Consider the following 25,111-nt stretch of genomic DNA (forward strand, 5'->3'; position numbering starts at 1 on the left):
TTCTGGACACCTGCAGGGCACCTGTTATCTATTGCCTTCGTGAAGCAAATTAAGTGGCAGATTGGTTCACTAAAGAGGCCACCAGAGCTAACGAAGGTATCACATATACGGATTTTAGACAGGTACCTAAAGCGGCCAAGGGCCTTTCTTCATGGATATGTGGCAGGTCCCTTCTTTTAGAATTACATATGAAAAATCTAATTTTTTTCTAAGTTAACTCTATGTATAGTGAGAGGAAATGGTCTAATATGTATTTTTGCGCATAGACTCTTCCTCTCCTTAGGTAGAAAGGTATCCCGAGGTGAGGTTTATGTCCCCAACCAGATGCTTTAGTTAGCAATAATCATCAGTTCACGAAATAAATTTAGAAACTGGCTGTTTTACTGTCCTAGCAAAAAAGTTACTAATAAGTCAAAAAAGATCACCTATTATACAACAAAACATCCCAACCTCCACCCTCTCTATACTTTGTCAAAATGTATGCAATATATGTATATATTAATTTTTTTTTTTTTTTTTGTATGTGGCTCTATCCTTTTAGTGAACGGTTGGGCGGAGTTTAATTGCAATTCAATTAAGAAAATGAAAGATAATTACTTAGAGTTCTTTCTATTCTTCTTTCTTTATTTCCGCTAAATGTCGACTTTTCTAGAAGAAATAAACACAAGGGGTGGAGAGTATTCCATAAGCAAGGCCAAACGCAGAAGAGGAAAAGAAACAAAGGGAATATAATCCAGAAAAAGGTAAAGGAAAAAATAAAAAAATTCAGGAAAGCGCATCGAAAATCATCCTTTTAATGGATAGATTTAATTCGAATGTCTCAACTCTCAGGGACCCTTTTAAGAACAAAATCTTTCTTTTCCTCTTTAGCCAAATATATATTCATGAGAGACAGTATAAATGCAGCAATAAAGAGTCTTAACATGACAGATATAATAATCCCCACGGAAATATATGTGCAACTGTGTTGTCCTCACAAATCAGCAACTAGAAAATGACACTGCACTGCAAAGCTCTTTTACAGTCTAGCTCGCACTCCAACCCTGGCTAATAGCAATAATACTACTATTCTTTATTACCACACTTAACCCTTCATTTCTTTAAATTTACAAACTGCTCTCCTATTGCCTTTTCTCTCAACTTCAACAGGAAATTCACACGGAACCAATAAATCAATCCATTTAAGACAAAGATATAGGAAAACAAAGGAAATTCTCACAGAAATTAAGTCTAGGAAATTAACCACAAATGTCATGCTTGTGTAAAATTTCATTTTGGGCTGTCATGTTGTTGATGATGATCCCCATCCTAGTCGAAGTTCGAGATCAATCTCTTCTTCAATGGTTGAATCCCTCTTGCTGCTACCATAATCATGATTGTTATCATTACTAGTGTTAGATGTTGAAGGTTCACTTATGTTAAATGATGTGTTGATTGGGGAAGGCCCATTTATTGGGAAGCTTAAAGATGGAGGAGGAGGGCAGGGAGACATCAAATTATTTGTGGGGAAGGGAGAGATAGATAGAAAAGTAGATGGTGAATTATTATTCATACAAGATTTTGTTAATGTGGGATTGAAGACAGGACCATTAGGGTTAGGCAAGGAGTATAGAAGACAAAGTCCACCATTTGTAACAAATTCTTGAGTTGGAATAAGGAGGGTTGAATTAGCATTGGGGGAAGAAGTGTGGTTGCTATTTGAAGCTAGTGGTGGAGCTTGGTGGAGCCTAGCACGGTCGCGGCGGTGCACATTCATGTGTCCACCTAGGGCTTGGGCTGACCGAAATTCTCTCCGACAAAATGTGCAAGTATATGACCTTGGTGGCCAAGTGGTGCCCATAGCATTGCCTGTGTCTTCCTCAAATGCTCTTACTTCCCACGAGTCGTCGTCATCTTGAACTGTTATACGGGTTGATTGTTTAGTGTTCCACATCCAATAACCAGCGACAGAGCTAGGGTCTAATGGTGGTTATAGTGGTGACTGTTGTTGTTTTTGCACTTCTTGGGATAGAATCCCAAGTTCAGCAGCCATGTTACCAAATAATATTTAAAATATAGTGATAGAGTTATGATGTGGAACAAATGATGATAAGGTGTTAAATAGAGGATGGGCTCAAGAGTGGGGAAAATAGAGACAAAAGTTCCTAGCTACACTGAATATATCTACAAGGTTTCCTAGTATAGAGTTGGAATTTAGTACTTAAGACAAAGATTGACAATATAAAAAATTTGTGCAGTTGATTAGTGACTAATTCTTTGTAGAAAACTTAGGCTTTAACGCCCTTATATTTTTCAGGCATTCATGTCTATATCCACCTGGAAATATTTTCTCTGCTTCTGGAAGGAATAAGTTCCCACCAAACGATAAAAGAAGGGAAGTTGATAGCAATATGAACATCCAAAGAAGCTATGCACGCAAGTATTGGCAATCTTCCATTAGCATTTGTCATGGACTGAGATCTGTACACATTTATGATGTGACTTGGTCTTGATTATTGGGACAAGAAACATAAGGGTTTGAGAAACAACTCACCTTGCTATGTTTGTGTACTGCCATTTAACTGTCATAATTAACTTCATTCTGGCTTTTACCAATTTTGCACTAAACAATTAATATTAGTCAATTTCCTTATCAAACAAAGACAGACAACCAAAAATGAAATAAGGGAGAAAAAAAAAGAAAAAAAACGGAGGCAGACAACATTTCTCCTTCTCTTGTTTCGCTACACTTCTTGAATTAATTATTTCAAACTGTCAGTTACTGGGCAAGTTAGAGGTATAAATTCCTTATAAAGGTGTCGCTATTGTTATTAATTGCAGAGGAAGATATCTCATTAAGGCTCAATCCTTTACATTAATTAAAGGTCAAATTAAAATCAGATGTCTGATCATCTTAATTAGTATGTGTAACGTGCAAAAATGAGGGCCATCAGATTACGAAATTTTGCATGACTGGATAAGGCTAAGATCTGGGTTCTTTTCAACCCTGCAGGTGTATAATACAGTGTGTTTAACCAAAAAGAAAAAGATTTTGTGGTCAAATGAAATAAAAGAATAATTTGGATTTTCTAACAATCAATTTTACTTCACTTTTCTAAATATAGAGGAATAACAATAATAGAAAATAAAACTGAGAATAAGGAAATAGAATTCTTAGTGATGATTGTCGTTTTCTTCGTGTATGAATGAATTGGATCTCCCAATAGCAGAGAAAATAAGAATATTGACAATTGATATTATAAGTTTGAAGTTTTGTCGATGGGGATACTAGATATGAAAAGAAGATTGATATAATGGTATAATTCATAACCGCTTACCCTACTTAGTTCTTCTGCCAGTTACTAGTATTTATTACATTAAATCTCATTACGTGGATGATTTGTAACAGTTAAAGTAATAATAGCCAATCACGCACGATTAGGGATTTCGCCGATTTCTTTCCATATTTGTGGCTACTAATGATCTTTCCATCTTTGCGACTTCCAATAACCGTAATTATCGGCCCCATACCTACTTTCTGTTTTTAGCTAACATGCACGATATCTTCATAGACGATCTCGTAAGTGTTATTCATATCTTCTCTGCACATCATTCTTCTTTATTAATTCGACTCCCATGCCACATGTCATTATAATATTGGTCCACGTTGTGAGTTTATTTTTTACCGATACAGATAGTCACCCCACATTCTGAATAGTCTCAACTGAATATTCGGAAGGTCGAGAGATTATTCATAGAAGGAATGTTTTGTCCCTCTTCCCGAGATCATTATGATGTGCATAAGAAGTGAAGAGACCTATGTCCCTTCCATTTAATGTTCGAGACACGTGTCTTACAATGATTGGCTCTGCAATTTGCAGCGATTTCTTAAGGCTCATACAGCTTTATGCCACGGCCTGAAATCCCAACCGTGGTGCCGTGATGGAGTCTAACACCGAATGCCAGATAAGCCAACACAATAGATGATACAAAATAGAGAAAAGCAATAAATGTCTGATAACTGGCTAATATCATAACATAAACCACCCCAAGATATGTTGTCATAAGTATATGAGTGTCTAGATCTAGCTAAATACAAGGTTTCAAAAGAAATACAACACTATCCGAAATAAAATGGAAACAATACAGTAGGTATAGGAAAGTTACTCTAGGGCTTGCGAACTGCAAAGGGATGCTGCTCTACCTCAAATCACTAACTGGTATCCGCTAAGTGCCTCTCGAAAGTCCACTGGTACCAATGTCAATATTTGCACAAGAAGTGAGGAAGTGTGGCATGAGTACAACCGACCCAGTATACTCGGTAAGTGTCGAGCCTAATCGCCATGAGGTAGTGATGAAGATAAGACAAGCCACCGACTAAAAACTTGCGCAAATATATATATATATATATATATATATATATATATATATATATATATATATATATATTATAAGAAATAACAGGATGGGGGCGTATAAAAAGGGCAACAACGGGAACATTAAGAATTACCAAGTATGTGTCTTTCCGAAATAAGCCACGAAAAGGTCAAGTTGAACTCGCAATTCAAGTATCAAGTAAAAGCAATAAAATCATCAAATTGCACGGCATCACCCTTCGTGATTTTACTCTCATTATCACCATATAATACAAATATAATTTTACGGCATCACCCTTCATATTTTTACTCTCAACCTCACCATGTAATATAAAAAAAGAATGTTCACGACATCATCCTTTGTGCTTTTACTCTTATCATCACGTGATAATGATAATAAATCAATCAAGTACATGTCATCACTGTTCATGCTTTAATCCTCACATTCACTCAATCAATGGTAACAATATGCAAATATGGAACGGTATCGTGCTTTTTACTCTTCTTCACGAAACAATAATAATAACCCAAAATATCAAGCAAGGTGGAAGAAAATTTCCACTTCAACAATGGGCTAGAATAAGCAATTTCAACTTCCAACATCACTATAACTTCAAAATAAGCAATAAACATGGAAGCAAACAATTAAATACTAACAATCTAACTAAGACATGGAAGGCATAGTAAATAAAACAACACAGTACAATAAGACAATTTTTACCCGTATGCTTTAACCCATGACAACATATATATACTCGTTACCTTATATATTATGCCGTCCCTCACATAATTCACTTAGCAAATAGACCAATAAGTCTTAATTCTCTCAAGTCAAAATTAACCACGATACATACCTCACTCCTCAATAAAATTAATAATAGATCACGACTTTGCCTTTCAAACAAGCATCCAAACCAACATAAGCTAGCCAGTTATCGATCAAACAATTCAAATAAGATTTACAACCTACTCACAAATAAAAAAGGTTCAATTTTGATTATTTTTAAAAATTCAACAAACGTCAATCCCGACTTGCTTGGTCAAAATCTGAAATTCGGACCAAATCCCAATTCCCATTTACCCCGAGCCTTGTTATGTAATTCGTTTTGAAATCGACTTTTATTCGAGGTCTAAATCTCAGTTTCACAAAATTTCTAAATTCTACCCAATATCACTAATTTCTACTATGGAATTCATAGAATTGATGTTAAAATTAATGGAAAATTAACTGAAATTGATTGAATAGTAGTTAAAGTTGCTTAAAAATAAATTTGGGAAGAAAATCCTCTTCAAAAATCATCTCTATAGTTTTTAGGGTTAAAAATTAACGTAAAATGAGCTAAGTCCCGACATTCCCATATTTTATCCAGCAACATGTATCACAATTATGAACTCTTGTTCGCAATAGCAAATTCCGTGTTTGCGAAGCACTTCGCAAAACGAAAACGACACTCGGTGCCTGACTATAATTACCTTTTTTATTAGGGAGTAGAAACATTACCTTTTTAATGTCCAATCCTCTTGAACTCGAGTTCTAGCGTTTCTTTTCTCAAAAATGGTGCCTCAATCGAATAGCTAATAATTTGAAGGATTTACCCATGTTAATAAGGTTTTGGAGAATTGTAATTAACTTAGGATAATCGTTAGAGCTTACCTTGGATGATGGAGGGACCTTGGGGAAGTTAGGTTCTTGAGAGCTCCCCTTTCTAAAGTAGGTTTTCGTGTTTGGGGTGTGAGGGAAGGAGGTAGGGTTTTTAAATAAGTGAACACTTCCCAAAATTGGGAAGAAAAATAAAAATACCTCGGGTAAACCTCGCCGGCATGAGGCATCTCAGGGGCGTTAAAATAACATTGCAAGGCACCGTAAGAGGTGCCAAAACTACAATGTCTTGCACTGATTGAGACGCTGGGGACGATGCCCTGGGCAGTGCCTTGCACTGTCTGGAATGTTGAGGTTACAATTCCTTGCACTGTCAGGGGTGCTGATATTAATGCTCGGGACAGTGCCTTTCACTGTCTATGGCCCTGAGTTTTCATGGCCTTGTACTATCTATTGCCATAAGACGAACCTCCCATAAACTTAGTCGAATCGATCGAATTTTATGCACCTCACTCTCTGTCTTGATTCTAAAATAATTGTTTCGACCTATATTGATCTTGATAGGGCTTTACATGTCTAAAAGGTCACATTAATACTCAGTTAATGCATCCACAGCTAATTTAGATTTACGGGGTGTTACATTATCTCCCCCAAAGTATCATTCGTCCTCGAATGATTGTTCTGATTGTAACTACGACTTGCTTTAGACCTATATTGATCTCGATAGGACTTTACATGTCTAAGCTGGCATGAATATCTAAGTACTGGACTAACATGAATGTTCTAACATGAGATCTGAATACAGGAAACTTGAATGTTATAACATGACACGTGTGAGCATGTGATTTTTGCCCTATATGAAATACTCCTACAGAATCCAAGAAAATAGAATTTTTTAAATTATTTGTATTTTTCTGTGCATGTTTAATCTTATTTAAATCATGAAAAAATACTAAAATATCATGCATTGTATTTAGGTTTGTTTTTTACATTTTTAGGTTTAATTAATTATTTATTTGCTTTATTAAAAATGAAAATCACAAAAAATGTCCCATATTGACATTTTTTCCTTTATTTTGAGAATTATTAATTTTTTCACCTTTAAGTTAGGATTAGTTGATTTTTATAATTTTTGAAATTAGGTAACTAGTTTAATTCTACTTTTTAGATTAATTTGGGATTTCCCTTTAATTAAAAAAAAGAAGAGATTAAATAATAATAAAAGAAAGAGAGAAAAATGATTTGAAGGTTCTAATACATAGTTTTGTGATGAAAATCAATTTGTTCCCCAGTTCCCTGGCCCAAAACCCATTCAAAACCGCCCCTGACCCAAACCCAATCCCTTCCATACCCGGTCAGACCCCTCATCTCCAAAACGATGCAGTTGTGTGACAAAACTACATCGTTTCATTTACCCTCCCCCATTAAACGACCCAAACCCCTTCAGTTCCCTTTAATCTAGTTTAAAACCTAAAAACATTAGATCCCCGTTCTTCTCTGGAATCACCGCCCACCTCCGCCATCTCTCCGCAGCCCGAAAATCGTCTCACAGCGGCGGAGCAGATCCAATAGCCCCCAAATTTTGACCATCCAACCTCCATCATCCCCCCATTCATGTCCCGCTATTGGTTTCCCAAAAAGATCACCTGTTTTCTCCGAATTTGAAATGTAAGAAATGAAAATTCGAACTTTTCACTTTTGTTCGATTTTTCTTGACTTAGCCCTTAATTCATAGCAAAGCCCCGTGAATTCCCCAGTTTCTTCAACAAAATGATTCCGTTTGATATCAAGAATACCCTATCTCATGGTTTTGGCTAGATTTTGGGCAATTGGTTTTAAACGTTTCAATTTCTTTGAGCCTCTGTCTCGCCTTGTCTGAGGCATATGGTGAAAATTGTTGTATGAAGCACTAGCCATGTACGAATGTCCGGCTAGTATTCACATAACAATTCCCACCATTGGCAGAGTTTCGTTGGTTCATCGGAGTTCAGAGGGAGTCATTATTACCTTTGTTGAAGTTTATTAAAGCTCTTGTCAATCTAATTGGTATAGTTCTCATCCCTTCTCTTCACATTCATCTACTGGACCCTTTTTTTCTTTTCTTTTCTGTCCAAAAGTAATTAGGATTGTTTAGGGCATAATAGACATCAGTGTTTAATAGCTCGTTAGTTAGTTCTAATTATTTTCTTAATGTTTTTCTTAAAAGAGAGATGGATCAATAGCTTTTGTTTAAAAATATTGTTCTATTGTTCTGCATAAGGTTGTTTGATATTGGGTTTGAAACCCAAACTTGGTATGAAAAGCCCAAGAATTACTGGGCTTAAAGTTTAAATGACCCAGGTCCAGTACCACTGGTTTTAAACCAATAGAACAGTGAAAAAAATAAAAAGAAAAGAAGGGTAAAAAAAAAGGGCTGCTAGGGTTTGAAATTGGATAAGTTTTAAAGGAAGCTTCTAGAAAGCTGACAAGGATCCTATTAGAGATAAAGGAGGGGGAATATTCTTTGGGGTAGGGGTGCAAGTGGTTTAAAATTAAAAGTTAAAGGGTGCATTTGAGTAAAAGAAGACAGGGATAGTGCCCTAAATATCCTTTATAAAAAGATCCTTTTCCAATCATTAGGGCACAAAAAAAGGGTGAAAAAACACAAACGGCTGAAACCAGCTCTTTTCCCCAAAAAAAAAAAGATTCTGAAGAAAACTTTTGAGCTTCTTTCTATTTTTTGGGGTTTTGCTGAGAGTTTTTCAGAGATTGGAACAACGTTTTTGGGGCTTGATTCACTGTTTGTTTGCTGTGTTTGAGCTAGAAAACTGCAGGCTGCTTTGTTTCTTAGGCTATTTTCCATTTGCTAGGTATTTTTTCTGAACTTTCTTATATGCTTGTTTGAGTTGCCTTGAATGAAATGTTGATTTCTTAAATCTCTGAGCTTAAATGAAGCTGGTTTGTTTATCCTTGCCATGTTCTTTGGAATTCCAGCCTTGTTAGAAGCTTTAAACCTGTTTAGTTTGGGATTCTGTTCATGTGTTTTTTTTTCATTGGTGTAATGGTTGGAGTAAGAATACAATAGAAATGGTCTATAGATATTGTGTGTTTGATTGAAACATGCCACATTCTTCTTTTTCTTTCTTTCAAGAACATTATTGTGCTTACTTGTGAGTAGGTATTATCTTTTGGTTTTAAACTGTAGAAACAAGATTTATTTTTTACTATACATGGGCTGTATAGGAAGCATGTAGATTTGTCTTTGAATTTGAAGAATGGAAAGTTATTTACTATTGATCATTTGGCTGAAGTTTGCAGATCTGACCAATATTTGGATAGATTGGTAGGCTATAAAGCTGAGGAAAGAGTTTAAAGTTTGCTGGAAAAGGCTTTGAAAGCTGAAGATTTAATTAGACCATGTATAAGTTTAATCTGTCATTTGATTTCATATACGTTAGAAAGTCACTGATTTCCTTTTGTACATTAGTTTTGTTATTTAAGTACCATAAGTCTGATTATTTGTATAAGGAATCTTGAATCCATTTATTGTATTGGATTTGTTTGAAGTTAGCCATCAGCCCCGTAAAGGTTACTAGCTGAATATTTGAGGGTAATTTTTATATACAGTATAAAGCCTGAATATTAAGATTTTTCTTTTTTTTTTTGGTTTTAAAAAGGCAAAGATTGTAAATGTTAGCTTTTAATAGTTCCTTTCTGTCGTATCTATGTTTTTGGCATGCTGATTCATTACCATTGGTATGGCCATTTGTGTAAAGGGTTTCTTTGTATAGCAATCTATTGTTTTGGGCTTGGCTGAAATTAGTCATCAGCCCATTAAGGATTCCCAGTAGATCATTCGAGTGTTTAAAAAATGGTATCATATATCTGGCCCATATTCCTATAGTTAGAATTCATGATTTTATATCCTAACTCAATTCACTCGTTTTGAGTTCTAACTTGGTTGTATTTATTTTCTTAAGTTTTAGTTTTGCTAATTTATTTATGATGAAATGAAGTATACAATTGCCAAGCCCCTTTTATTATTAAAGTTATTGGGCTCAAGCTAGGCCCAACAGAAGAAGCGGGTGAATTTGAAGTCCTAATACTTCTGAGAATCCAAGACATTTCTGTCTTGGACTCATTTCACTAACTTTCGCAAGTAAGGGGTTTTCGAATCAACTCTAGGTTAAAACGAATGAGTTTTAGTTTGCTGGACGTTTTATTTATTGAGGTGTGCCATTTACCATCAAACTTCATAATTCATGGCCCTTATACTAATACCATCTAGTATAGAAAACACTTTGAATACTCCCTAGTATGCTTTAGGCACGCGATTAAAATTATTAGAACTACGGGTACGGTTTTGGTGACGTAATTGTGATAACTAATTTTAAATTAGATTAAAATAGGAGCATCTTTAGCTTGCTTTTAAAATATATAACCTTTTTTTCTAAATAATTTGAGGTGTGCCATATTTTAAACTTATAATACATGACCCTCACAAAATTAGATCGAGAGCTAATCTTTTTTTTTTAAAATAACTTGAGGTGTTCCATACACAAATAAAAATCCTATAATCTATGGTCCTCACATAAATACAAAATTAGTATAGAAAATGTCCCGAACTTCCGTAGTTTGCTTTAAGTGCGTTAATTAAATAATTTTCATAGCTACGGGTACGGTTCCCGTGACGTAGTCGTGACGTATAATTACTTAAATCCGGGGGTATATTTATGTGACCCGATAACAATTTAATCTTTAATAAATTAAACATGTTGTAGATCATGGGTTCGGTTCCCGTGACATGATTCGTGATATATAACAATAATTAATTAAAAGCGTTTTAAAAGGTTAAAAATGCACAATAAGTATAAAAAATGTAATTAATTAGATAATTAGGCCAATCTTAATAGTTTAAGCGACCGTGCTCGAACCACGGAACCCGGGAATCCCTAACACCTTCTCCCCGATTAACAGAATTCCTTATCTAGAATTTTTGGTTCGCAGACTTATAAAGTAAAGTCGAAATTTCTTCGATTCGGGATTTTAAAATAAACCGGTGACTTGAGACACCAATTAAACTATTCCAAGTGGCGAATCTAATAATTTAAATTAAATAATCTCATTTCGAATAATGTCACTTAAATTGGAAAAACTCCCTCATGTACCCCTCGGGGTGTAAAAAGGAGGTGTGACAGCTCTGGCGACTCTGCTGGGGAACAAAACCCAGAACTTCGGTTCAGCGTTCAAGAATTCGATCTTAGAATAACTGTTATAATTGGATTTTATTTATTATCTGATTTTTATTACATGTTTGGGCCTAATGTGCTAAATGTCGCTTTTTACCGCTTTGATATTATTTGAACTGTATATAAACTGTTACGAAACCCTTCTATTCTCATCTTCGGGGATATGCATGCTGGCGTGACTCCTCTTTCTGTTAGTGTCATACCTTGAATTAGAAAGAGGCTCGGACAAGTTACAAAGCCGGATGGCCTTTTGGTTCCCGGTATGTAGCCCCCCTCGGCTCGAGTTGTCCGCTCGGGTACACCAAGTCTAGAACAATATACCCAGGTTTTTAAACTTAGAATAACTCAGCCTCATGCCATATCCCTAGTAGGAACGCTTGTTTGCATCATGTTCATTTGACTTTGGGGACTCAACACAGGGGTTGGGTCCGTCTTGGACAGGTGGACCCCAGAATCAAAAGACCATCCTGATGCATTTTTACGTGCTACTTTTGTGCAATTATTTGCTTCGGTTTGCATGTTGACCGGTTGCTAGAATAGGGTGGAATTTGAAAAAATAAAATTGAGGTATGAGAGAGATAATTACCCGCCTTTGAAAAAAAACCTGTTGTCCAAAGTATACCGAAACTCTGGTGAAATTGTGAAAAAAAATGGTTTTAAAATATTTTATTATTTCAAAACCGACCGAACTACGCAAGTTTGATTCTCACCGGATGTGGGATACGTAGGCAACCCTCACCGGGTCCAACGCCATTTTTGCAAAAAATAACCCAAAAAATGAAATGTTGTTATAAATAAAATTATGTAATGTCGTTCTTGTCTAAATAGCCCAAAATGTCCCCAAAAAGACTCTGGAAGGCTGTTTTTGAAAGAATAACCACTTATTGCCCATTTTCAAATTTTTGGCTACCTAGTAAGCACAACCTTAAAATTTTCTTTTTCAAAGTGCTGAAGGGTCGTATTTTCAAAAGTAGCCGTGCTATTTAAATTTTTTGCAAAATTGACCTCTTTTATGAAATTCACCTTGTTTTAAACCAATCACCTTAATTTAAATGCGCAGAATGAGCATGAGTCAAAACTTGCCAATCAAGGTCATGACCAAGATTCCTTTGGAACTATATATGCGGTGGAAAGATTTGGGTGAATCAGGACGAGATGTGTCAACCTTTACTTGGGGGGTCTCACTGGGTTATTGAAGATCAGTCCTCGAGGAGACATAATAAAAGCACTTGTTACGTTTTGGGATCTAGCTCACAACGTGTTTTATTTCTCGGAATTTGAACTCACACCCACTTTGGAAGAGATAGTCGGCTATGTTGGGAGTCCGAAGCTTTGAGACATAAATACCTGGTTGCCCCAAAAGCTGTTACTCCGCACAAGTTTCTAGATTTGCTAAAGATAAGCAGGGGGTCCAATACCCAGATTTGGCAGTTGGGTTTTCCACTCCACAGTTCATATACCAGCGATGCAGACACATAGGGGGGTTCAACAATCAAGAAAGCAAAATCTGCAGCAAAGGGAATCGACTAAAATGGGAAGAACATGGATGTTTCGCTTTCATGGTGGTATTTTTGGGTCTTCTAGTGTTTCGCAGGAAAGATGGGAATATCGACGTACGGATAGCCGGGGTTGTCAACACTTTGCTTGCTCAGGCCAAAAACACCCTCGCACCCATGATAGTGTCTGAAATATTCTGATCTCTCACGGCCTGCAAAGCCGGAGCAGACTTTTTTGAAGGGTGCAACTTGTTGCTACAATTGTGGATGATTGAGCATCTATGTCATCATCCCCAGTACATGAACTATGGGTCGACGGGGGAAAGCTGCATAGAGGAGTTTTATGCAATGGTCGACGGGTTCAACATGCCATAAGGAGTCGCAGAATGGATATTTTGCCTCCGCTTCGTCACTGCAAATCAAATAGAATGGACGTTGGGTTGGCTTCCTATTGATGAAATCATAAACATGCCAGCCACCGGTCCCCACTTCCTCCTGATGGGTCTCAGAAGTATCCAGCCTTATGCCCCATACCGGGTTTTGAGATAGCTAGGGAGATGTCAAATAGTGCCAAAGGATGAAGACCTTAGCCTTCATGTGGTCGAGATCCGTGCTGATGGCTAGTTTTATGAAAAAGTGGTTCCCCAGATTTGGAGTAAGTGCTAATGTCTGACAGCAAATGCCCGAGTACGTGATCTATCCAGAGGTGCAGTCTCACCTGGTTACCTCGCTTGGTACAAGAGGAAAGTTAAGTTAGGAAGGCCAGCTAAACGACCCCACCTCCAAGAATTTGTTGAGGCATCACAAGAACAGTGGGAGTGGTTGACAAAAGAAAATGAATATTGGGCCACCGTAAACAGGTTAGAAGGACAGATTAGAGACCTTAAGTTCGATAGTGATGTGCAAGCTGCTGCAGATGAGGGTGAGAACAAAAAATTAGCCCAAGAAAATGAAGTCCTCCGGGCCTAGATCGAAAGGATGAAGGTAGCTGCTGAGAACCGGAAAGAAGCCGAGCAGATGAAAGACTCATTAATGGCCTCAAGAAAAAAATATGTGAGTACGGGGATGATTTAGAAAAATCTGAAGGCAGTTTGGCAAGAGCTCGGGAACAGTTGGCAAAGAACGCCAAGGGACGGGCAGAATTTGTTCGACAACTAAAAAGGAAATACGATGGAAAAGTCACAAACTTGAAGAAAAAGCTAACCACCCTCGAGAATAAGATGGCCAAAAAGCAAAGAGCTTCAAAGCCGAGAAAGAACATTGCTATGCTTTGATGGCATAGCTAGAGGGAGACCTACATTATTTGCAAGAACAGAATCACACTGTCACTCAGGTCTTGGAGGCTATATCTCAGTAGATTGGGCGTTTGTTGCAAGAGAAGGGCATCATCGCGGAAAGGGTTAGAAGAATCTCAGACTACATTGTGACGAAATGCAACGAGTGTGAGGACATGACCAGGTCCATGTTCTTCACCACAATAATGATCTTTGTCCGCCAGATAATGGATGATCTCTACCGCCTCCAGGATGATATGGCGCGTAGGCCCGCAGCAAGACTAGTTGGTATTCCTATAGCAGGATTGGAGGCATTGATATACTCCTGATTATTTTCTCTTTTTTCGAGTCTGTATTTTCATTCCTAAAAGTCTGTTTCAAGTCTATTTTAGTTTTCAATTCTCAAGTATGTAGGATCGAGTCTTTCTAATAGAGAAAAATTAAAGGTCTTGTTTTAATGAAATTTTGAAAAAACAAAAAATGTTTTACTTATTTTACATTTTATTTCTTGAACTATGTGATGATCTGATTTACGTGGCGTCGTGATACATAGGCAATCCTAATCGGATCCGATCATGATTTCTGTAAATAACTCAAATAAAAGAGGAATGTGGAAAAGAAAAAACCAAAAAGAAAAACCAAAAAGAAAAGAGAGAAAACAAGGAAAAGAGAATGAGAACAAGAGAGAAAATGAGAGTGCAAAAAAGAGCAAGAGAGAAGATCGGGGAGATAAACAAAGCTGGGATGAGACATGCAATTGTTGAAAAACATGTAGAAACACATTTAACTATATAGGTGCATCACACACCAATGTTCGATTTCCTATGTGTTAATTGCTTCAAACTAACCGGTTTGTTGTCTACTATTGAGTATAGGTTCTATTTTTATGGTGGTTGGTTTGTGGTAACCTGACTTCACAACCATACTTTACAAGATCTAAGGGCAGTGTAGAAAGGTCGTTAGAAGGTCATCCACCAACAATTGCCATCTTGGAGGATAGCCCGATATCGGTTATCCCAACCTCAGAGTTAGTGGCAGTTGAAGAGAATAGGGCACTACGCCTCCGCATGCTAGAAATGTGGGATGCCTGGTCCAATGGTAGGGAGTCGCCGAGTGCTATACCCGGTTTCCCCGAGCTACTTCCCAGAGCAAGTGGAAATTCCAATGTTTCGATTAATTACCCGAATAACCCACTTGGATACCCCACCATCTCAGCTCACTTCACCGGAACACCTTCTGAGGTTCGGCCCCAGGTAGTTTCGAGAGTGGCCTCCAACATATTTACCGCACCACCAACCTCGGCTGCGGTGGAGCCAACTGTGCCCAGGCCAATCTTTGATCCATCATCTTTCACTTTCCAAGTACCATCTTTTCTACCAGAACATACTCATTTCAACACTAACTCTTACCCTCAACAACCCCGATACGAGTTTACTGCGGGACAGGAAAAGGCTACGAAGAACCTTGACCAAGAGGAAATTACCCGGAAAATGTGGAGCATGGAACAGAGTCTTAAGAATATACAAGGTTTAAGCGGATAAAAGAACGTATCCTACGCTGATCTATGTATGTTCCCACATGTGCATTTTCCCCTAGGTTTCAAGACCCCAAAGTTCGAAAAGTATGACGGGCACGAGGATCCCATAGCCCACCTCAAGAGATATTGCAATCAATTAAGAGGGGCAGACTGAAAAGAAGAGCTCCTAATTGCTTATTACGGAGAGAGTCTAGTTGGTATTGCATCTGAGTGGTACATGGATCAGGACATATCTCGTTGGCACATTTAGGATGATCTAGCTCGAGGTTTTGTCAAGCAGTTTTAGTATAACATAGACATAGCTCCCGACAGGAATTCTCTGTCGAATCTCAAAAAGAAGTCATCGAAAAGTTTCCGAGAATATGCTGTTAAATGGCGTAAACAAGAGGCCAGGGTCAAGCCCCTGATGGATGAAACAGAAATGGTAAGTGTTTTTCTTCAAGCCCAAGAGGCTAACTACTTTCAGAATATGATGTTTACAATGGGGAAACTGTTTGCTGAGGCTATCAAGATCGGTGAGATGGTTGAGAATGGTCTGAAAATAGGGCGCATATTGAGCCAATCTGCCATAAGAGCTACATCCCAAGCAATTCAAAGTGGGTCCGGAGGTGTAGCGAACCGAAAGAAGAAGGAAGAAGTGGCGATGGCGACTTCAGGTCTAAGAAACCCTCATCCACCCAGAGGTTACTTCCCTCCAAGGGCACCATAACATTATTATCCCCACCAGGATGTGTCTTATGCTATGTCCCTCCAGCCTTATGCGGTAATGAACGCCCAGCCATACGCTCGGCTACAACAACAGTTTAACCAAAACAAAGCTCCATCTCTTAGAAATAACCCTCCCCACCAAGCTTAGTATAATCCACGACATCCACAAAATAATTTCCCCTACAATGCCCGTTCTCGGGAGCCACCCAGGAGAACAAACTTCACGTCTATTGGTGACTCATATTGTAGCCTTTTCCCTAAACTGGTCCAAATGGGCTTGCTCCAACCCATACCCCCGAATAGACAAAATCCAGAGTCCCCTTCCTACCGACTCGGTACCCGATGTGCCTATCATTCAGGGGTGGAAGGACATGACACTAAAGACTGCTGGACTCTAAAAAGGGTGGTTGAGAATCTTATAGAGCAAAAACGGATAGTGTTGAAGGATGAAGAAATTCCTAATGTTACCAACAACCCATTACCGGCTCACAACAACGGGCCAGTTATTGGGATGATTTCTGAAGATAAGGATTTTATCCCGTACTGAAATCCATCATTGCCATAGCCGATGTGGAAAAGAATCCAAAAGCTGCCGCAAAGCAAGATAATGGGGAGAAAAAGAGTAGCTCCGCTCCTCGAAGTGAAGAAAAGATTGTGGAAAAAAACACGGGCAGTACCCCCTAAAGAAGCCATTCTTTATGTTCCCAGAGCTCACAAGAAAGAACAATTGGCTTTGAGTCCTCCTAAGAGATTCGAGTTGAATAGGGGACCCAAGATGTATGTACCCAAGGGGACTTACGTGGTGTGGGGACCAGTGATTCCACCTACGCTGAACGAGCCTGTGGTCATTAGTCGCGCACCACAAAGACCTATAAAAGACCCCACTGCAGTCCCTTGGAACTACAACAGAGCAATTGTGACATACAAAGGGAAAGAAATTGCAGGGGAAATGAATGAAACCAACCCATCCAGGAGGTACCTCAATCTGGAGGAAGTGAAAAATGCCAAGCAAAAGAGCTTCCCGCTCAAAAAGCCAGTTAGTGCCGAAGAAGTAGAGGAGTTCTTCTGAAAAATGAAAACTGCGGACTACAAGATAATTGACCAACTCCAGAAGTCTCCTGCTCAGGACTCTCTTTTGTCTCTGCTGATAAGCTCAACTTAGCATCAGAAAGTTTTGATAAAGACCCTCAATGAGGCTTATGTTCCGATTGAAACCACTGTCGAACAACTGGAAAGGATGGCAGAAAGATTGTTCGCAGTCAATCAGATTTCCTTTAGCAAGAATGATTTGCCCCCGAAAAGGGCCTCCCACAACAAAGCCCTCCATTTGACAGTTAAATGTGAGGGGTATTATGTGAAAAGATTCATGGTGGATGGTGGATCGGGGGTTGACATATGGCCTCTCTCAGCTTTACAAAGAATGGAGATTGGGACTAAGAGAATCATGCCTAACAATGTCTGTGTGCGTGCCTTTGATGGCATCAAGAAAGACAACCATAAGTGAGATCGATTTGATTTTGACTATTGGTCCTGTGGATTTCGAGGTGACCTTTCAGGTCCTAGACATGGACACTTCCTATAATTTCCTCTTGGGAAGGCCTTGGATTCACACGGGGCCGTACCTTCCACCCTCTACCAGATGGTGAAATTTGAATATGAAGATTAGGAGATTGTAGTCTACAGAGAGGACGAGCAGTCAATTTACCGGGACCCATCAGTCCCATGTCTCGAAGTTAGGGAAGGTAGCGAACATGTAGTCTATCAAGCTTTCGAGGTTGTGGTAGCAGATCAATGTGAGGAGGGAAGCTCGTGTCCTCAGCCTTTTCTGTCAACTGCGTCCATTATGGTTGCTACTGAAATGATCAAGCATGGTTATAAGCCTGGGAAGGGACTAGGGGCATCATTGCAAGGTATCACAGAACCTATCACTTTAAATTCCAGCGAGAAATTCTTCGGTGTGGGTTTTCACTCTATAGAAACTGATGTGACATGGGCAAATGAACGAAATAGCAATGGTTGGGTTTTACCTCATCCGGTTCCACATCTCTACAAAACATTCGTCAGGACCAAGTATAATGAATAAGAAGAAGATGAGGCCTTCACGGCTGAAGAAATTGAGGACATATGTGGAGCCATGAGGCAGATGTTGTATGAAACCCACATGGTCCAGCCGGGAGAAGGATCGAGCACCGCTGAGGTGCTGTATATGGGGCCCAATGCCAAGCTGCAAAACTGGAAGGCTACTCCGTTCCCAATCAGGCGGGAATCCCGATAGTCCAGTCTTGCCACCTTTTCTACATCACGATTTATTCCAGGGTGTAACTTGGATGTTTCTTTTAGTTTACTGACTTTGAATTCCAATGTAAATCCTATTATCTTCAAAATTCAGTGAAATTAATTGGGAATTGGAACAGTTCGAGAATAAACCTAAGCCAAACTTAAATGAAACAGATCCGATTAATTTGGGTAGTCCTGAAGAGGTCCAAGAAACCATGATAAGCATTCACACGGATGAAAGAACTAGGGATGCATTGATCCAGCTTTGGTTCGAATTCAAAGATGTTCTTGCTTGGTCTTACGATGACATGCCAGGATTAAGTGTCGATTTGGTGGTCCACAATGTAAGGCCCCGAATTTTTTTTCCTAGTAATTTAAGATTTCGTCGTGCCAAGGGAAGCTAATTATCAATTGGATATGTTAATAAGCGTATACATCATATTAAAGTGAATTGGGGTCTAAGGAGAGGCCTAAGTCTAAGCCAAGTTGGAAAATTTCAGAATAAACGAAAGTTGTAAATGAGTGCGCACAAGACCTCACTTTGGACAATCATATATCCAGTTATGTAAGTAGTTGTGTGATTCAAAACCTATCAAATTAAAGCTCTTTGAGTCTAGTTTCCAACGCAGCAAACCGTTTGTCATTTTGAGGTGTATACAGAATGTTATGACCATTTTACCGGACATGCGTCACCAGCGCGCCCAGGAGCACGGCCGCGGCGAACCGCGGCAAACCAAGGTTTTTCAGCCTGTAAACCGCGGAAGACCGCGACGGAACGTGGAGGAACGCGGTGGAACATGTAAAATGTATAAAATACCCCTAGTCAGTGTAAAAACCAAACGGGTATTACATTTCCTTCATTTTTTTGATCATTCAAGCTCGAATTTTGGGGTTTTCTTCACCCTCTCAAGACCTCCAACCCCTCCCATCTTCAAGGTATGCAATCTTCATTAACTTGGTGTAAAAGTTCATTATTCTTATACTAGTATTGATGAAATCTACTAATAAAACACATAGATCTTCAAGAAATTCCTTTAAGAACTCAAAGGAAGGTTTTGCAAGATTTCTTCCAAAAGGTAATCCTACACCCTTAGACTTACATGTATGAATTTATTATGGGTATATGAGTGTGAATTAAGTATTGGGACTCTTGGTGTGGTGATTAAAAGCCATGAGTTCCTAATATAAATACATAGTCATTGTAGAGATTGGAAGGTGATTATTTGATGGAATTTTGTTGGTTGGGTGAAGATGAGTTGTCACACATATGTTTTTGGAAGTTATAAATTGGTTAGGAATGATGGTGGAATGAATTGTTGGTTAATGGTGATTGTTGGGTGAACCAATACATTAGTTATGGGGTGTAAAGATCTATACCTACAAGGTGTTAGATGATATGCCTAAATGGCATAAGTTGCGGAATTTATTATTAATATTGTCCCTATTGAATGTTGTATTGTAGATTGAGGTTGCTTAAGTATATTGGATCATTGTAGTATCATTAAGGGAGAATTTGAGGTATGTATGACTAACTTTAACTCTTGTAGAATTCCCTTGTTATAACGAGCATACGATATGTGTACCTTGTATGAAAATATGTGTATTGATTGTCTCAGTTGATTTCCACACCATCGTGTTATATGTGATTGTGAAAAGTTATTTGATGTGCCTACCTTATCATGTGCTAAGCTTGTAAATGTTTGAGGATGATGATATGTGAGTATGTGTTAACGAACGAAAGAACGTTAATGTGTCCAAATGTGGGAATGTGTATAATGGCTAAAACCCAGCGTGGTAAGTAATGAAAGAGGGTATTGTGAAATTCCGTAAATGAGTTGAACGATTATGACAATACCTTGTACATGAATTACTGCTTGGTGACAGTTATGGTGTCTTAGTCCCAAATGTATGAATTGTTGATATGAACTTGTGCTATTCTTGTGATTAATATGCCTTGAACGTTGTTGGTTAAGTCTCCCAATATAATGTTGTAAATAAATGGCAACAAACCAAGTGTGTTTGTGTGAATGTGTTTATGTGGTAAGAGCTGTGTAACAAATGAGGGAAAGAAATCGTAATTAATGCAATTGAAACAATTGTGGTAATATATATGTGACTTGTCACGAGCAATTATCGTTGTGACTTAAATTGTATATTGTCATGATTGGAAAAGAGTAATTCAAGAACAATTGGTGTAATTGCTTACTTATGCCTTTGATGTGTGTTTTTATTGTGGTTTGGTGTATCCCCTCCTTTCTGGAAGAATCCGTTGTGTTTAAAGTTCCATTGTTAATAAACTTGAGGTGTATGATTTCTGAAATATTGTATATGCACATGGTTCATGATTCCTCTCATGTGTACTTGACATATTGAATTGAATGGCTTGTTGTTGATATTGATATTGATGTGAAATATGTGGAAATGATGTGAAATGTGGGAAAGAAGAGATTGAGTTATGAAATGTGGCCTAGTGCCAAGTATGATGTGATAATTGTGGCCCCAAGTGCCTATGAATTGATATATGTGAAATGAAGTTTGGAATTGAGATGATTGATGGAAATGGTATTGATGTTTATGAAAATTCTTTGTGAATTGTTGTTGTTGTCATGTGAAATGTGATTATACGGTGGGATCGGGTTGCGCACCGCAACACGAAGTAATAAGGTGTGGGTTGTGGTGATAAGGGTGGCCGAGGTAATAAGGATGGAAAAGTGATCGAAATCACTATTGAAATGAGAATATGTGAAAGTTGTGAAATCATTGATGTGATGAAATATTGTTGAAAGGTAAAAATGAGAGATTGTGGAACTTGTTTGGCTTTGGTTGTTCCTTTCATGTGCGTTGGATTGTTAATTCTATTACTGTTTGTTATCTATGTACTGATTGATTTTACTTGGGGTAAAGTTTGTTCATAAATACCAATATAATTCAAATGTACTGACGTCCCTTTTGCCGAGAGCGCTACATTCGTGTTATGATTGTAAGTATTTCTATAGCAGGCAGTGTTGGTTGCAGCTAGTGACGCATCTCCCTTTCAGCTGACTTGGTGAGCCCCACTTCATTTCGGGGTACTGTACCGTTGTTTATCATGTATGTTGTATTTTGAGGTATAGCCGGAGCCTTGTCGCCGGCATTTCCATATTAATGTTCAGTTTTACTTAGAGGCTCCGTAGACAGATTGTGGGTGGTGTTTGTTGTTGGGGATTTAAGTAGAAATGTTGGTATTTGGAAATCAAGTATTTTTAAAGAAACTATAGATTTGTAATATTTTGGATATTATGGTTGAAACTGCTAATGGAACCAAAGTGAAAGTTATTAATGAAATATTTTTTAGAGTTTGTATAATGGAGTATATCTCCTCTTTGTTCAAGGTTGACTTTGGGTAGAATGAAATCTAGCAGGCTTGCTCAGTCGGGTTTACTCGGTTGAGCGCCGGTCGCACTCCTCGGTTTTGGGGCATGACATACAATTTGTCGACTTACCCTGATTATCCCCCTATCCAGCAAAAGTAGAGGAAGTTCAAAATAGATATCAGTGACAAGATCAAAGAAGAAGCCACCAAATAGTTGAAATCGGGGGTGATCCGAGTGGTCCGATACACCACGTAGTTATCTAATGTGGTTCCCGTGCCAAAGAAAGATGGGAAAACTAGAGTGTGTGTTGATTATCGAGATCTGAACAAAGCAAGTTCCAAAGACAACTTCCCTTTGCCGAACATTCACATCCTTGTTGAAAACTGTGCCAAACATGAGAACAATCTTTTATGGATTGTTATGCAGGATACCATCAGGTGTTAATGGATGAAGAAGATGCGGAAAAGACAGCCTTCACCACACCCTGGGGCACCTATTGCTACAGGGTCATGCCGTTTGGTTTGAAGAATGTTGAGGAAACTTATATGAGGGCTATGACTACCAGCTTTCATGACATGATGCACCAAGAAATCGAGGTGTACGTGGACAATGTGATCATCAAATATAGGACACAAGACGACCAAGTTCGGGACCTGAGAAAGTTCTTTGAGCGGCTGCGCAAGTATGACCTGAAGCTAAATCCGACTAAATGTGCATTTGGTGTTCCATCTGGCAAACTCTTGGGATTTATAGTCAATTGGAGGGGCATCTAGCTAGATCCAACGAAGATAAAGTTTATTTAGGATTTGCCCCCTCCGAAAACCAAAAAAGAGGTTATGAGTTTGCTGGGAAGGTTGAATTACATCAACCGATTCATTTCTTAGTTGATTTCCACATGCGAGACCATATTCAAGCTGTTAAAGAAAGATGTAGCAATTAAATGGATAGACAAGTGTCAAGAAGCCTTTGGCAAAATCAAAGAATATTTGTCGAACCCGCCAGTCTTGGTCCCACTCGAACCGGGGAGACCTTTGTTTTTGTACCTGATAGTCTTGGAGAATTCCTTTGGCTGTGTCCTCGGGCAACATGATGTGACCGGGAAGAAAGAGCAGGAAATCTACTATTTGAGTAAAAAGTTCACAAGTTACTAAACCAAATATACCTTGCTGGAAAGAACTTGCTACGCCTTAACTTAGGTCGCTTAGAAGATTAGACATTACCTGTTGACCTATACCACCTACCTCATCACCAGGCTGGATCCTTTAAAGTACATATTCTAGAAGCCGATGCCCACAGGGAGGTTAGCAAAATGGCAAATACTGTCACTGAATTTGACATAGTTTATGTCACCCGCACGGCAATGAAAGCTCAAGCTCTAGAAGATTACATGGCTGAAAACCCTACGGTTGATGAATATCAGCCTTTGAGTACTTACTTCCCGGACGAGGAAGTGAATTCAGTTGAGGTAACATCAGAAGACACCAATACTTGGAAAATGTTATTCGATGGAGCTGTGAACTCAAAAGGTGTTGGAATTGGGGCAATTTTAATCTCACCCACTGGTCAACACTACCCAGCCACAGCTCGACTTCGGTTTTTCTGCACAAACAACACTGCCGAGTATGAAACATGCATCATGGGTATGAATATGACAATCGACCAAGATGTGGAAGAATTGATAATCATGGGAGATTCAGATCTGATCATCCGACAAGCTCAGGGAGAATGGGAAACATAGGATGTCAAGCTTATTCCATACAAGCAACATGTGAAAGATCTCAGCAAGCAGTTCATATTAGTCGAGTTCAAGTACACTCCTCATTTTCACAATGTTGAGATGGAACTCGCTATTTTGGACTCAATGTTTCCATATCTAGGCAATCTCCACATTGAACCGTTGGATATCCAAACCCGGGAAAGGCATGGTTACTGCAATACGGTTGAGATGGAACCAAATGTTCCGCCATGGTATCATTATATGAAGAGATTTCTGAAAATGAAGGAATATCCCGAACAAGCCAATGGAGACCAAAAGAGAACCATTAGAAGGATTGCCAGTGGTTTTTTCTTGAGTGACGAGGTCTTGTACGAAAGGACTCCAGACCTCTACATGTTAAGATGTGTGGATGCCGAAGAGGCCAGAAGAATCATGTATGAAGTGCACGCAGGAGTGTGTGGACCCCACATGAATGGATACATCCTAGCAAAGAAAATCCTTCGAGCAGGCTATTATTGGATGACTATGGAAAAAGATTGCTTCAGTTTCGTCCGAAAATGTCATCAGCGTCAGGTACACGGTGACCTGATTCATGCACTACCTATAGAACTGCATCCTATGTCATCACCGTGGCCGTTCATTGCCTAGGTTATGAATGTCATTGGACCAATCGAGCCAAAAACATCAAATGAGAATAGATTTATATTGGTTGCCATTGATTACTTCACAAAATGGGTTGAGGCAGTCACTCTCAAAGCTGTCACTAAGAAAGCAGTGGTAGACTTCGTGCACTCCAATATCATCTACCGTTTTGGTATTCATGCATCTATCATTACGGGCAATACTGTAAACTTGAATAATCACTTGATGAGGGAGATATGTGAGCAATTTAAGATCACACATCGAGATTCTACCCCTTATCGGCCCAAAGCTAATGGTGGCATCGAAGCAGCAAACAAGAATATCAAGAAGATTCTGCGAAAAATGATCCAAAGTTCCAGACAATGGCATGAAAAGTTGCCGTTTGCGGTGTTGGGGCATCGCACAACTGTGCACACATCAGTCAGAGCAACCCTATATCTATTGGTTTATGGCACTAAAGCCGTGATACCAACAGAAGTTGAAATGCCTTCTCTTCAGATCATTTTGGAAGCTGAGATTAAGGACAGTGAGTGGGTCAAAACCCGTCTGGAACAGTTAACCTTGATTGATGAAAAGTGGATGGCCGCAGTCTGCCATGGGCAATTGTATCAATAAAGAATGGCCCGTGCCTACAACAAGAAAGTGCGGCCTAGGAATTTTGAAGTGGGGTAACTCGTTTTGAGGAGTATTCTCCCTCACCACCAGGAAGCAAAAGGAAAGTTCGCTCCTAACTGGAAGGGCCCATACATTATCAGAAAAATATTGCCAAAAAGGGCATTGTACCTGGGAGACCTTGAAGGAAATGACCCTAAAACAGCTGTAACTGCAGACGTAGTCAAAAGGTATTATGTTTAATCTTTCTACAGCACCAATATTTGTCAATTCGGATGACGAAGGCTTTCATTCTCGCTACCCCAAACACTT

General features: G+C 38.8%; 1 pseudogene; it reads right to left on the bottom strand.

Moving 5' to 3' along the window:
* Positions 1-948: 948 nt before the first annotated feature.
* On the bottom strand, positions 949-2,253 carry LOC104230819 (transcriptional regulator SUPERMAN-like; annotated as a pseudogene).
* Positions 2,254-25,111: the final 22,858 nt, after the last annotated feature.

This window comes from Nicotiana sylvestris, chromosome 8 (assembly GCF_000393655.2).
Source record: "Nicotiana sylvestris chromosome 8, ASM39365v2, whole genome shotgun sequence".
Taxonomy (NCBI): Eukaryota; Viridiplantae; Streptophyta; class Magnoliopsida; order Solanales; family Solanaceae; genus Nicotiana; species Nicotiana sylvestris.